Genomic DNA, 13096 nt, shown 5'->3' with positions numbered 1-13096 from the left:
TGGGTTCAGTGGCGAGGAGTGCGCGTAGGAGGTGCCAGGTCCTCTTCGTGCTCAAAGTCCCCTGTAGCTTGTCACAGAAAGCGTGCCAGTTCTGCCTGAGGAGGTGTTCCGCATAGTCTTGAGCCTGCTTGGTAAGGAGAGCGATGCGTGTTTTTAGCTTTCTGTTACGCTTTTGTCGCTTCCATCTCTTCAGGAGGCCACTTCTTGCCTCCCAGAGATGTAGGAGGTGCGCGTCGACCGCGGGTGTATCGGCATCGAGTTGTATGATCTTGGTGTGACGTTCTGCTGTGTCTAATACATTTTTGAGCCACTCGTCAATGTCACTTATGCTTGCTCCGGAATCTAGCTTGTCCCTGAAGGATTTCCAATCGGTTAGACGTGCAATTCCGGTCTTGGTCTGTTTACGGGTGTGTGCTACATCTAATTGGAGAATATGGTGATCGCTACCTAAGGTTTCCTGGAGTCGACTCCACTCTGCCCAGGGGACGTCCGCAGTAAAGGTAAGATCGGGGTTTGTGTCCCTGGAGACGCTGTTTCCAATTCTCGTGGTCTGGAAGGGATCATTCCAGAGGGTGAGTCTGTGTTGCTGTGCGGCATCGTGCACTCTAGCACCCTTCTTTGTGGTGGTAGGATAGCCCCATGCCGTGTGCGAGGCGTTAAAGTCACCCACTATGGCGAGTTGGTGTCCATTCGTGGATTTCCTGATTTCTCGTACAAAGTGATCGAAATCCGGTAGCTGGTCGCGAGGCGGGCTGTACACGCTGGCCACGAATAGGCTTTTCTGCGTCTTTCGTTCCGGTAAAACCTCGATTAAGGTGTGTTCGATCTGGGTGTTCTCTATGTCATGTTTTTGGGCTGTCAGAGTTTTCTTCACCAGTATGGCAGTTCGTCGGGTTTGTGCATATGTGGCGTATCCTTGCAGTCGGACATTCTGCGTATTCGTTTCTTGTAGTGCTATGACGTCGGGTTGATTCAGCTTGACGAATTCTTGTAGATTGGCGTGTCGAGGGCGGTATGATCGACAGTTCCATTGCCATATGCGTATAGTAGAATGCTGTTTCTTTGCCTTGTGGTTAGGAATCGCCATCGTCGATGGATTCGAATTCGCGTCGGCGATCGCGAGTGGGCGAGACCGAGCAAGAATCGCTGTGGCTGTTCGCCCGTGCCTTCTTCCGACTCGTGGGGCGCGAATTGTCGAGCTGTGCCTTGGTGATGTAGTTGTTCTTTACGTGCGCGATAAAATTGGTGAGCTGTGGTGCGATCCCATCTATTTTGGCGTTTAACGTGGCGATCTTGTTTTCGAAGGTAGCGGCTGTTTTTTCGACTGCTGATTGTACAACTTTTTCCAGTGTGGCGTGAATGTTCTTCATAAAGGCTTCTTGAAATATCAGGCACCTTGCATCTACTATGGCTTCAACGTCGGCCTTAGTCAACGTCGTTCCCGACGCTCTGTTTATGTTTTCGAGCTCCTGGCATTTTTGATGCAGCTTGTCTGTGAGTTCTTGTTGCTCTTTGCATTTTTGAAGCAGTTTATCGGTGAGCTCTTGCTGTTTCTGTTGACTGCGGAGTAGCTTGTCTATGAGGTTTTGCTGGCTTTGCAATTGGCTGTGCTGATTCTCCAGTTTGCTCTGCTGGTTCTGCTTTTTGTTTTCTAGGACCCGTATGACTGCGGCTTGGGCCGATGCATCCATGCTGCTCGTACCACCCGAGTCGCTCGAGCCGCTTACCGCGTCGGCGTAGCTCGCGCGCTTGACTGAGCGGGAGCGAGAGCGGGAACGTGAGCGCGAAGCACTTCGCAGTATTGGCTTGGAGCTGCTGCGTCTAGGGGAGCTGCTCGCGCTGGTGGCCGAGGTGCCCAGCTCCGGGAACTCTTCACTGCTGGAGTTCCAGTGGTTGTCTCTTTCTTGCAGTCTGTTAAGGCGCTGTTGGCGTATATTGTAGGGTGGAGGACCGGAGGAACCCCGGAGGAGAATATATTTTGAGTATAGTTACAGAAATACCCAATTTTCGGAATGAAAATTCTGAATTTTTCCTCTGATTTCTAAATCGACGGCATGCCAGTAGAAAGTGATCAAAGCGTCGGGTGCCCCGCACAAGCATTGCGGTAAAAAAGAGGAAGAAGGTTATCCTATCCTACCTTATTCACTTCGTACACGCCAGTGGCGTAGCCAAAAATTTCGTTTGGAGATGGGGGGGGGGGGGGAGCTTACGTATATAGAGTTCGGCCTCCTCCTTATGGAATTTGTTGAGGGATCAAATACATGAATAATTGCATTGCTATTGCCAAAGATGCTGCAAACGAATTCTTGAACGCTACGCACTATCGGAACAGGTAAAATATGCATTTTTTATATAAAAGAATATACTAGTATGTCCCAAAAATTGCGCCCGAAATAACTATCAATGCTTCTATGTTTTTTTGTCAGTTTAGTGTGTAAATAAAATATTACACGAACTTGTGACATATATCAGTTAGAAACCAGTAAAGCCGTGCATGCTGCTGATATGAAAAATGTAAAGGCCATAAAATGAACAAGTTGAGGACAAATGCTTTAACGCAACTTTGTCATTCAAGAACGTTGTTCAGATTTTTGTACATACGCAATGGACAGGGAAAACTCTCAATGACGCTGTCCTTTGTTCCAATACATTGCGTAGGAGCAGCTGTCGCCGGTCCTGTATTGTGAGTAATTGCACCGAAATTATAGTCTCAACAGAGAGAATATATATAGAGCAGAAGTGCTGCAAGACATACAAGGGCGAGGCAAATGAAAGTGAGCCAATGCGAATATATGACCAAGTACTTTATTTAAAGTAGCCTGCGTGAGCATTTAAACATTTGTCCCACTGACTAACGAGTCGTATGATTCCAGTCTCATAAAACTCCTTGTGTTGCTGCTTCAAAAAGTATGTAATTATTTCACGTAATCGTCCGACACGAATCAGGTTCTCTTGAGCTGTTTTTTTCAATTGCCCCAAAATGTGGAATCCCAAGGCGACCTGTCTGGGCTATATGGCGTATGTTGCAGCGTTTCCTACTTGAACTTTGCCAGTTTTGTGTTAACCAGATCAGCGACGTGGGGACGGCATTGCCGTGGAGCAAGATGACCCCATTCGTAAATTTTCTACGTCGTTTGTTCTTGATTGCGACACGCAGCCGATCCGGCGTTTCACAATACGGGAAACGATTGATAGTCTCTCCAGGTTTAGCAAATTTGATCAGTAACGGCCCCTGACGATCGAAAAAAGAAGTCAACAACACCCTTCTGGCGGTAATGACGGCTTTTGCTTTCTTTGGGGTTGGTGACTTCGAATGTTTCCACTTTAAACTTTGCCATCGTGTTTCAGGTTCGTAGTAGTGGTACCATGATTCGTCCCCGTTCACAATTGCAGACAAGAAGTCGTCACTCTCATTGTCATACCAGATCAGATGAGTCAAGGCAGCGCCAAACCTCTCCGTCTTCTGGTGGTGGTTAAAAATGTTGGGCAACCACTGCGCACACAAGAGCCGATAACCGAAATGTTTATGAATTATGGTGTGAACCGAACCATGGCTGATGTTCACACGCTCTGCCAGTTCATTGATGCTTATCCTTTGTTCTTGTCTAATCAGCTCATCAACCTTTGCGATTGTGTTGGGGATGATTGCACGGTGACTTTGCCCGGTCTTGGATCGTCTTCGCAACTCTCACGTCCTTCTTTGAACCGTTTGCTCCAACGCTTCACAGTGGCCAATGAAATTCAATGTTCCACGTAAAAGGCAGCCATACGGCTACAAATTACTTTTTGGGAAACACCTTTCAGCTGTCAAAAACCTCGCGACACCACGGTGTTCAACTTTTTGAGCGTCCATTATATTACGTAACCATGTTCAATCCAGTGTATGAAAGCATTAAAGAACATCTATCCTCACACGTGCGTGTCACTTTTGTAAATAAGAGATGCCTGTGTGCTACGCGCATGCCTCGCAGATAATGAACCGAATCATTATTGCGTGGGGTGGGTTGGCTCACTTTCATTTGACTCGCCCGCGTACAACAGAAATGCGAAGATACAATGAAATATACAAATGTGAAGATACAGCTTGATAAAGGGCAAAAGAGTGCCAGCGGAAACAAAGTTCACTGCACGTATACACAAAACCTAGCAACAAGAAAATTAAATATACGTATAAGTCTCGAATAAATCTAGGTATCTAAGAAAAAGTCACTATATGTAATGCGTCAAGGAGAGTAAACATGTTGCGAAATCACAGATCACAGAAACCTAAGGCCCGCCACCCCTCCCTCCACTCCCTCTGATAATCGCGCGCGGCGGAAGGCGGCGCGCTTCCTCCCCGCTTTTCTCCCTTGCGCACACAAGCCACCATCGTCGGCTCACCCATGCCACCCCTACGCTTTCACTCGCACATACAGCATGCGGCGCGCGGTCACGATGTTATCACCCTTGGACTTCATACGGGAGATGAGGGAGACTGTGACGGCAGGAATGCGCCTGGAGTGTCCACATAATTGCTATCCCAATAATATAATGAGAGTATCCGGCAACGTGGCCGACTACTTTCCGCAAAATAAGAAGTAACAAAATCCAACTCTCACCACGCGACAATTCGCTGCGCCACAACAATGTCTTTTCTTTCTTCCTTTGTGGGGCGGGGGCACCGAAATGAAGAAACGCGAAGGAAAGCATGTTGACCACAGTCGAATGCCTACTTTGGGCACCTACCGAAGGAATATCGAAGAAAACGTGAGACGTTTTGTCCAAAGAGAACCATACGCATACTGCTCGGTATCCTACATCCGCGAGTCAAGATTTCCCGGGGAAATTGCGCTCAAGCGAACGCGTTGCAAACCGTCGAGCCCCCAGGGTGAAGGCGGTGAGCGACCATTGTTTCTTTTTCTCGTCTGCTAGCCAGAAAGCGTCCAAAACACTGCCAGGCGAAAATCCACTCGGCCAGAGAAAAACGAACGCCCACCGAAGTGCGCCGCGCGGTGGTCGGGACAACACGAGAAAAACGCATGCGCTCTGACTGGCTCTGACAGCCCGCGGGTAACGAGAACAGGAAAATTGAAGGGGATGAATGTGTCCTCGCGAATAAAGGTCAAAGTAGAAAAATAATTAAGAACGTAGTTGCCTTTGCTGGCTTTAGTGTTTTCACATAGATGCTTTGGCGCAGGTGAAAAGAAATGTTGATATTCTTTTCTGTTGAATGACGGTACATACACATGAACCACCACAACGCTTCGTCTCATCAGACCTCGCTGCGAGCTTTGTCAACTTTAGAGTAGTCAGCTTTAGCTTGTCTCGTTGTATGGTCCGATGCACGACTTTAGAAAAGTCTATGCACCTTTGGCGTCTAATGTTTATAACAACATTAAACCCACAAAGTTCCGGAATTGAAAATTTAAAGGATGCCTTTGGAAATGTCAATGCACCTTTCGCCTCAAAAGTTTGTAAGAACATTATACCCACAAATTTTCGGAATTGAAATCCATGCGATCCGTAGATTCCGCGGTCTCCGCGAGATGCCGCGACGAGCCCACTCACCATCGAAACGCCCTTGAAACTTTGTGCTCGGATGGGGCTCCTTGCTTTATGTGATTCCCGGTGCATGAGCGTTGCCACGAAATGCAGCCAGAGTTCGCAATGATCGCGCCGAAATGTCTTTTCGAGCATAAAAAAGACTTTCTAGACGAAATCCGGAATGATTTCCGGATACAGGGATCGTTTTGGTCGGCGGTGCATGACAGCACGAAAAAATTTCGGGGAGAGGCTGAAGTCCCGTCCGAGACGAACAGAACAACGTAAGTTCTCTTTGTATTATTATTATTATTATTATTATTATTATTATTATTATTATTATTATTATTATTATTATTATTATTATTTCTGCTCGCTACTTGATTAAGTACACAAGCTTTAAATGTACACTATCCTGTGCGCTCATTATTTGTAAGTTCTCTTCGCCTTTCGCACCAAGTTGCTGCAGTAAAGCAAGCTTGCGTGTATCGATACGGGATGATGAAACTGCTTTTATTCGAAACGGCAAGTGTCAGAGGAGCTTATCTCCCCTCCCTTAGATGGTGGCTAGGAGCCTTTGGGTCCTAGCGGCATCTTCGGCTTGCCTGATGACTTGTGGTTGGACTTCTCTGTCTGAGCTGAGCAGCGCGGTCTCCCACTATGTTGGGGCAAGCTGTAGGGGTTGAGGGACGGACTTCGAGATGAAAACCCAAACTTGCGAGTATTTATTTTACATTATTTACAAGGAGGTGAGCGACAAGTAACATTCGTACAGTCGTTACGGGCCGGCAGCAACTCGGACGCTGCGGCCCGCGGCAAGAAGTTCGAGAGAGGTGAATCAGGGAATCAGGGAATATCCTGGTCTCTCTGGAAGGCTTCTTATAAACCCTTCGAGCACTGTAAGTCACATCATGTTTGACCAATAGGAGAGTCCGCTCAGATGACGCCATTTTCAGCCAATGGTAGGCGCCCGTGTCGCGGTGTCACACCTGGCGCCTCTCTGCGGTCTTGCCTCGCAGACTGGCAATGCACTTCTTCTAACGAGGAGAAGGGGAGGGTTGCTCATGCTCCATTGTCCGAGGCCCACCTGCTCCCGGTGCTACGGCCCCACAGCGGTAGCAAATGTCTTCTTCAAAGGCGAAGAGAGGTACGCTTGGGCCTTCCCGGCACGTCTGGCTGTCACGGCGCATTACCGCCGTCTTGGTTTGCACCTGTCTTGTGGCCTTCAACTTGTTTGCCTGGGCGCTCCTCTGGAATGTGCTTTTCCTGCTTCTGCATTCCTCAATTCGCTGTGCTGCGTTTCGAAGTGGTTTGGGGAACTCGAAGTAATCGCAGGAAACAGCTCCATATCTAACAGCTCGTCCTCGCCCCGGTTGTTCTGAATGGCCGGTGAACTCAATTCGCTGGCCATGAGGAACGCTGAAAGAAGCTGCAGGGTACTGGGGTCGAGCCTCGTTTGACAACCCTCGGGATCCTGGGCCCTGGAGAACATACGTCAAACAAACCAAACAACACAGCGCTGCACCACGCGTAAGCGCAGGCTCTTCACCCCTGGCTCGCCAGGCTATTACTGAGTCAAAATCAACCCTGATCTTTTAGTTCCCCAATTTTGACAAAACAGTTGTAACCACCCTTCCAAACAGCCATCCATTTCTCCTCGAATGCCGACAAGACCAGAGTACTATTGTTGTTGCAAAACAAAAGGGTCGTTGACGATGCAAACAACAAATGAAAACAGCCGAACATAACTTAAGTGGCCTAACTACACGAACAGCATGTTTCCAATCTATCGCAGTGGCGTACTTATCGCACGTAATGGTGCCACTGAACAATCTGGTCAATCTCACAAGTACGTAATCACAAGCGCACTAGCCTTGTGGTCACTATCCAGAACGCATACTTGTGTCGTAGGCAAACTTTGCATTCACGCTTACTCACGTTTCTTCCCTGAAAGTCCGACAGGACACGTGACTTAAACGAACAATTAAACTTGCGGGACTTACACACTCCGCAGAACCCTTAAACTAATGCGTCTTTTAATAACTCGTTCCACGCGTACTTATCAGAGAAGTCAGGGTACGGCTGCCATCAACACACACGAGCAACCCAGTCCTAAATCTGCTTCCTTCAGTCCACACAGGACATGCGCTAATGGAACTAAGAACGCTTCTCAGTGCAAATCATGCACTCACTCAAATCTACGCGCTTAACCTTACAAAATTCAAAAACGCTTAAAAAGAAAGAAGGTTAAATAACACACACGCGCGTTACGATAGGCCTTTCAACAATAACCTTGACCCTGAGGTTTCTCACACACGCAAAAAAAAGCCCATCTACTTATTAATGAACATCTCGGGAGACTACAGGTTTACCTAAAACGCATCTTTCAAATCTCGAGCTTCTCGAACGAAAACATAAACAAAGTTCAAACCTTACACATAGAAAGAAATCCTAGTCTCAATTCGCGAAAACTTTCCGATGTTCAAAAATAAAACAAAATAACACGTTTTACTTCTACGGAAGCTCTCTTGGCTTCCCGTTCCCGATTGCTTACGACTGACTCATACTTTCAGCCTGACCCGAGGTGGGCGTGGTTTCAAAGCTACTCTGGCTGCCGAGAGACAACAAAAGGGCTGATTCACTATCAGCTCCCCCAAGACGTTACGGTCTCCTGCCAATTTGCGTCCTGGCGCCCCGCTTTCCTCACAAACTCGACTGACCGCGTCGCTACTCCCCACCTGGTCTCGTCCTGCCACCTTGCGTTTCTTCGAACTGCACGCTGAGCTATGAAAAGAACTACGGAACGACGAGGAGTTTATCTGCCTCGTGCCCTTTGTCCGCGTCCGTGCAGAACATGCTTCGCGGTCCCCCTTTGACCTGTGGCTCGAACGTTCTGGATGCGTCAACATCGTCCTTGACGACCGCACCTTTTTTCTCCTCGCGCCCTGCCCATTTGGGTTTCTCGCCATCTTTGGCGGCGCGACATTAGTTACCGTCTTTCGGTCTTTACCGCGCTTCTTTTTACGGCGCTTTCTCTTCGCACTCACTTTCATGTCGCCTTCTCGTGCCTCGTGCTGGCCGGTACACGTTTCGTCGGCCCGGATCGGTCTCTTACCCGCACAGTCTGAGTGATTTACATTTAAATCAACACTCTCTCTGCCTCGACTGGCGGACAGCTCAACCGACTCTGGCACAATGCAGCAGGCTTTACTCGAGTTATGCAACTCGCACTCTTGCGAACTGCCCTCTACTACATTGCCCAGCGCACGCTGTGCATCGGCACACAGCCCGTCGGTATCGATCGCTGTCTCACGCGCACAGTCCGAATGATTAATAACTGAATCATCCCTCTCTAGGCTACCTAGACTGGCGGAGAGCCGCACCGATCCCTGAACAATGCAGTTGTATTCTCTTGAGCTACGCAGCTCGCAATCCTGAGAACTACTCTCAACTGCATCGCTCAGTTCGCACTTCACTTCTGCACGCAGATCTGGCTCTACATGGGTGCTCGCTTCTGTCGGGTCAGAAGTACCCTCTTCTTCGCTAGCAACCTCGCTAACATTACCAGCGACGCACACACGCGGTAACTGTGCCAATTTGTTCGCAGCTGGCCTAGCTGTCTCTACAGTCATCTGTTGGCACAGCACCTCGTCGCTCTCACTACGGCCTTTAACGGCCTCTGTTGCCACTAAGGCATCGTTAGCAGCTAGCCTTTTCCCTTCACTTAAGAATCTGCAGCCAATCTCACAGGCACTACCCTTTTCGTCGGCTTCTGGCGAAAATCTGCTAGACACTTCCTCATTCTTTCGCTCTGTACTTCCTACAGAATTCTCAGACAGCCGTTGTCTCTGTGCCAATAACTGATCACAATACTGTATCTCTTTGATCAGTGTTGCCTTCTCTCTCTCATACTTTTGCTCACGCTCAAGCTTACGTTCCTGATACTCACGTTTGCGTTCATTCTCACGTTCGTGACGCTCACACCTAAGAGTAAGTTCTTGAAGCTCATGCTTCCGTTGATTCTCGCGTTCTTCACGCATACGCTCACTCCTAAGTTCACGACGCTCTCGCAAACGTACACGACGCTCCCGCTCCCGTGGCTCCTGTATCACCTCCCAAGCAAGCTCAATGCTTTTGCCATCATTGCCACTATCGTTAATCGCCTTTATGATAGCCGGCGTTTTCATCCGTTCGTCCGCCTCAACTCCCAAATCGTCGCACACCAACAACAAGTCCAACCTCGTCAACCTTCTAAGATCCATGGCAGCTGCCCCGACAGGTGGTTAAAACTGTTTTCCTTAATTAATTTGTGCAAACACACAATGCATCAAACTCCCGATTCCCAGAACCGTCAAAATGAACACACAACATTTGAGTCTGGCGAATCATAAGGAAAAAAACCACGCGCTCACTTACGGTTGCAGCACCCTGCCATCCGGTTCATTCGTCCGCTGTTCCCGGTTCCTCCGGACTCCCTGGGTCGAAGGCTCGCTCCTTCTTCGCTACTCCCAGTTTCTTCGGACCTCTTTCGACGAAGGCTCTCTCTTCTTCGCTCTTCCCGGTTCCTTAGGATCTCTCTCGACGAAGGTTTATCCGTAGCGCTGCCACCAGCTGTTGCATTCGGAGGCGATCTCACCGCTGCCAACCAGACGTAGGGGTTGTAGGACAGACTTCGGGATGAAAACCAAAACTTGGGAGTATTTATTCTACATTATGTACAGGGAGGTGAGCGTCAATTAACATTCGTACAGTCATTACGGGCCGGCAGCAACTCGGACGCTGCGGCCCGCGGCAAGAAGTTCGAGAGAGGTGAATCAGGGAATCAGGGAATATCCTGGTCTCTCTGGAAGGCTTCTTATAAACCCTTCGAGCACTGTAAGTCACATCATGTTTGACCAATAGGAGAGTCCGCTCAGATGACGCCATTTTCAGCAAATGGTAGGCGCCCGTGTCGCGGTGTCACACCTGGCGCCTCTCTGCGGTCTTGCCTCGCAGACTGGCAATGCACTTCTTCTAACGAGGAGAAGGGGAGGGCTGCTCATGCTCCATTGTCCGAGGCCCACCTGCTCCCGGTGCTACGGCCCCACAGCGGTAGCAAATGTCTTCTTCAAAGGCGAAGAGAGGTACGCTTGGGCCTTCCCGGCACGTCTGGCTGTCACGGCGCATTACCGCCGTCTTGGTTTGCACCTGTCTTGTGGCCTTCAACTTGTTTGCCTGGGCGCTCCTCTGGAATGTGCTTTTCCTGCTTCTGCATTCCTCAATTCGCTGTGCTGCGTTTCGAAGTGGTTTGGGGAACTCGAAGTAATCGCAGGAAACAGCTCCATATCTAACAAAGCACAGATTGTGTGTCTGAGGTCCGCCCGCTGATTAGTCTTTACATATATCTGAGTATAGTTCTGGATAACAATTATCATAAGCGATCGGGTTTGGGAAGGTGTATGTTTGTAGTAGGCGCCATGCCGTCGCCTTCTGTTTAGTTAATGAGGAGTGTGGTAGGGGTAATACTGCCTCCCTAATCTGTAGTGTTTAGTGATTTCATTACATTTGACCATACGGTCTCCACACTCGGGCTCCGCGTTGTTCCTGGCCCTGCTCGGGTCGCTAACTCTCCAGCTAGGATGTGTGCGGTTTGGTTGCCCGGGAGGGAGGAGTGGGCGAGCGTTCATATGACATGAACGTCACCCTCCCCGCGCAAGTTAGTCATCATTCTTAGCGCCTCTTTCGAGACCCTCAGCGAAGTTATGAAGCATGGTTTTAGAGTCATTGATTACGACGCCGGCCACTGTCGAGGCGAGTGCCAGCGCGATGGCCTCCTCCTCCGCGATTTCCGAATTTCCTGCTTTAATGGTGCCGCTGGCAAGTTGGCGGCCCGCTTGATTTCACGCGACCACTGCCACGTGTCGACCGTCTGCATACTCCGCCGCGTCTACATAGTTTCGAAACGACCACGTCCGCGTCGTTTCCAAACTTCTTGCGTAGTGCTTTTGCTCTTGCATTCCTCCACTCTCGGTGATGTTCAGGGTGCATGTTTCTGGGTAGCGGGGGTGTGATGATGCGCTCTCCGTTTTCTCTTGTATACTGGATTCTTTTTTTGAAGGTAGCTACGGGGTGAAATTCGGGGTGGGGGTGGCGGGGGGTAGGGGGGGAAAGGGGGGGGTCAGCCAGTAGTGGGTACTTTTGCGTATATCTCCGCTCGTGTTTTCAAGCACACTAGGAGGGAAAGTAATTTCGTCACCGTCGTGTGACGGCCCAGGCGCCGGTGTTGTCCGTGCCCTCGCATTGCGACACCCTTGGTGACTGCTGCGCGACAAGTAGGCTCCTGCTAAGGTGACCGTATATGAGAAGTGGTTTTACTTTAATATCTGAGAGCCCCCCAGAAAACGAAGCTACGTGCTGTGTGTGGTAGTTGTATATTACTTTGCGCATCTGATGGCAAATCAAATTCTCAAAGCTTTTTCTTTCTTAAAAGCTGTCTTTGATCACGTTTGTGCGCACTTGATCACGATCAAGTGCGCACAAACAAGGACAGAGTGAGGTGTAGACAACACAAGCGCTTACGACAGTGAGGAGCCCTTCTCCGTGCTCTTCGCTGTCACAGCGCACTGGCTGCCCGCTGCTGGGTGACGTAGGCAGAACGTCGCCTCGAGTTGCGTGGTTTGGCACTCGCAGTAGTCTCTCAGTTTCGGTTTCGCGCGCTCTGATAACCGAATTTTGTCGTGCCACAGTTCCGCAGGCAATCGCATTTTTTTTTTCTTTTCAGATCCAAAATTTGATATGGCTTGCACTGGGATGCTCGCTTCAATTTCCCATTTACGATGATCCCGCTGAAACGAAAAGTTAATTAATGTATTTTATTGTTAATCAGCGACTAGTTACCCCGCATTACCTGACGGCATGTCTCCGAAGAACCGTCCTTTTATTTCAAAACGGATATTTTTAAATATTACTTAGTGTCTTCGTAGAAACACCCGGTATCTGGTATAGCTGCTTGATGTACAGTAAAGAAAGAAAAGAAAGGTCGCTGCTTTTTTCATAGTGACTGCAGAATGAGCTCGGCTCGATCGAAGCCAGCCGGCGACGGCGAGAGAAGAGCAGGTAGGAATAGATGCGATGAGAGGTGGCCATCGAGAGCAGCAGAGGCGATGCAAAGCTGTGGCGATGGCACCGTCGAGTTCGTCAACACCGTCTACTGGCTACTGTCGCGTACACCTTTTGACGGTGCTGCCGCGTGACAAGTGAGCGCTTCCAGTGTCTCAGTTGCGCATGAGAAGTATAAGCCGTACTTACAAGTGCATTGAAGTCGGGCTCTGGACGAAATGACTGGCGTAGAGTGTGAACAGGGAAACTGGGCGTCCCCCGGTGGACGCCGCACACACTTCGCCGCACGATAGTTGGGAGAATCCTTTAATTTTCTTGACGTGGTACTCAGCAAGAAAAACAAATATAATTACATTATACAAAGAAAGTGTGAGCTATACACTTCTTAGACTACTCTAGTACATACAACGCATTTCTGTTCGAACGCTCCGGTACATTTAGACGCGAATATGCTACGATGGCTCCAAACAGGAAGACA

This window comes from Dermacentor albipictus, chromosome 1, assembly GCF_038994185.2.
Source record: "Dermacentor albipictus isolate Rhodes 1998 colony chromosome 1, USDA_Dalb.pri_finalv2, whole genome shotgun sequence".
Classification (NCBI taxonomy): domain Eukaryota; kingdom Metazoa; phylum Arthropoda; class Arachnida; order Ixodida; family Ixodidae; genus Dermacentor; species Dermacentor albipictus.
This window is presented reverse-complemented; position numbering follows the sequence as displayed.